The sequence below is a fragment of the Apis dorsata genome, unplaced genomic scaffold, assembly GCF_000469605.1.
Source record: "Apis dorsata unplaced genomic scaffold, Apis dorsata 1.3 scaffold_397, whole genome shotgun sequence".
Taxonomy (NCBI): Eukaryota; Metazoa; Arthropoda; class Insecta; order Hymenoptera; family Apidae; genus Apis; species Apis dorsata.
In genome coordinates, this window is record NW_006263656.1 from 536,760 (window position 1) to 539,779 (window position 3,020).

The window sequence follows — 3,020 nt, forward strand, 5'->3', positions numbered from 1 at the left end:
AAAGCGTACGCACGCGACTACGTGCGAGCATCCTATCGCTGGACAATTATGTAAACGAGACTTTTCTTCTGGCCCTTTTCGCCTTCTGGAGTACGTGTTAGGGAAATTGCGGTTGATCCGCGTTTCTTCGAAATGAGAGGTGTGCGCGCGATTCGTGCGATTAATGAAGATGTTGGGAAGACGTGTTTGATTGTGTTCGAGGAGGGATCGATGGGTTTTCTTCCGACTCTCGAATTTGATTACGATAATTGGAAATTTTTTTCTGTGAGAACGATGAATATATAATCGTTGTGCGTTTCTATTTTTTTTTTTTTTTTTTTTTAAAAATGAAACCGTTGTTTAACGTTTTTTAATATTTTTATTTATTTTTTTTTTTTTTTTTTTTTAAAAATGAAACCGTTGTTTAACGTTTTTTAATATTTTTATTTATTTTTTTTTTTTTTTTTTTGATTTAATAATTGAAACGTTGATATAACGTTTCTAATAATTTTACTTAATTGTTATATCTATTATCTATTTTTTTTTATATCGATTGGATTGTGCCTAATTTTTTTAAATAGGCAATAAGAAACGTAATGTAATTATAATCCACAATTTCTTTCTCATAAAAATACTCCATATTACGCACACCAACATTCACATTTCTTCTTGAAGGAAAACAAATTCTACCGTAAGTACTCCTATGATGTACTTCTGCGTATTATTATTTTAATAAATTATTACTTTATTCGCAACTTTCTAAACCAGCTTTCTTAAGAAGCCACTATAACTTTTTCCTCGTAAGAGGAAAAGAAAAAAGGAAAAAAAAAAAAGAAAGAAAGAAAGAAAGAAAAAGAGAAAGAAAGAGAGAGAGAGAGAGAGAGAAGAAAACGAATTAAAATTAACGTTTCGCCCAAAAGCGTCCCCGCCACAGCGTAAATTTCTTCAAACTCGAGCAATTAAGGTGAACAAACTCGGACACGCTCCAATTAAGCACAACACCCCTTCGAACAAACCAGAAACGTGTTTGTCCAAAACCCAAAAGCGGGCGAATTAAACTCAAGAACGGCGCAACTTCCTGCCCCTGATAACGAGGAAACTTTAACCCCCCTCTCCCTCCTTCCTCTCCTCTCCGTTTAACCCCTGGACCGATTCAACCAACCAACGTTTCAAACCAACCAAGCGACGACGTTTCTCGTCACACCATTGTGCAACGGATCCCAGGCCCGTAAGCGCGGCCAACACATGCCCCACGCTTTATTTTCTACCACTTTATTCCCTCTTTTCGACCACTTTCTCACCGGTTTATCCGGATTTTATCCCCCGAGCGGAATATTAATTAAGCCGCTTGTCACTGGCCAAACTGGGCGATATCCTCCCAGCGTTAATTTCCTATATAATGTATTTGGCGTAATTAGCTCGACGCTCGAGGGCGCCGCTAATAAAGAGGAAATTATTGGATTCCATCGGATCCGATTCAGATAAACGGTCCCGCGATCGCTTCGTTTAACCGGTGGATACGATACAGATGCGATTGATCCCTATTTTCCATGGGAAAATTAGCGCCTTTTCTTGGCTAATATAGAACAACAGCCTCGTCGAACCGGAGATAAAAATATTTTGCGTAAATTGTTTTCTTAATTGGGTTTGACGAGAGGGAAGAAGAGAGAGAGAGAGAGAGAGAGAGAGGAATAATCCGTTCGGAATAATAATTTGTTTGCCAGTTCGATTAAAACTTTTTATTCGAGAATATAACACCGTGACTCATTCGGTCACGTGAACACGCGTTGTCTTTATTACTTTTCCGAGTGTGAGCGAGGAAAATAATTAAGAGGATTAATACGATACGGCAATTGAAAATATCAATATTCATTTACAAGTTTGCATGCAGAGATTGGAGATATATATTTCTTAAAATAGATACACGATGCGTGCGAACGAATTTTCATCGCGTTGATATTGACACGAGAATATGGTATATATAGACGAAGTTATGGTTAATGCAAAAATTAATTACGTCTAATTTTAATCTATCTTTGACGCGATATAAATAATTATTAATTCGAATAAAAAGTATTCTTCTTCTTCTTTGTATAAAATATTATTATTGTGAGAACAAGTTGTCGTTGTTATTATTATTTCTAATTAATTCGATATACAGTTTCGAAGGAATATTTTAAATAAACGTGAAACATACTTTTTCAAACGTTATTTCATTTTAAACAGAAACTATTTCAAATGAACAGGTTACAGAAAGAAAAAAAAAAAAAAAAAAAAAAAAAAAAAAAAAAAAAAAAAAAAAAAGAAAGAAAAAAGAAAAGATTCTCCAAATGAGAATTTCTCTTCGATTTCTCCTCTGTTCCTTTCATTTTGTTCATTTCAATTTAATACCGAAAACTTAATATATTAAGATATTTCCGGATCGAATCATTAATCAGAAAACAATCTTAACGATTCAGATTTTAATTATAATTGTAATTACAACGGATCGCGGCATGTCGCGAGAATAAATGAAAAAAAAAGAGGAAAGAGAGGAAGGAGGAAAGGAAGGAAGAAAGAGAGAAAATAGAGAATTTATAGAAACAATTTACGCAATTTTTCGCACGTTCTATCTCGTGTGCTTGTTAAACGGCGATTAAATAGCACGGTTTAAATAGATTAGGCGCGATCTGGGAGGGTCAACTATGAAAAGGTTGATTTAGAATCGTGGTTTCCAAACGATGGCTCGGATCCATCGTCACGGAATGTTAGTGAAGAGAATTTAGGTAGCCTATGTATTCGAATCCGAATGGAATTTTTTAATTATAAATGGAATATAATACCCACGAATATGTATGCTACGAAGTTTGAAAGTTTTTTTCTATTTTTCATTGCCCGGAGGAACAGGATGTGTATTTTAATTAAAAAATTATGGATGAAGCGATCTGTAGTGATTTTATCATTTTCTAAATTGAAGAAGAATCAATTTAATCCTGAATATTTTTTTTTTATTCACTTAATTTATATTTTAAAGAATATTAAGAAGATTTTTTTTTTTTTTT

At 33.9% G+C, this 3,020-nt stretch overlaps 1 protein-coding gene across 1 annotated transcript in view; it reads right to left on the reverse strand.

Moving 5' to 3' along the window:
* The window catches only part of LOC102681125, a 52,898-nt gene that overhangs the window by 42,370 nt on the left and 7,508 nt on the right, over window positions 1-3,020 (reverse strand). The window lies entirely within an intron of this gene.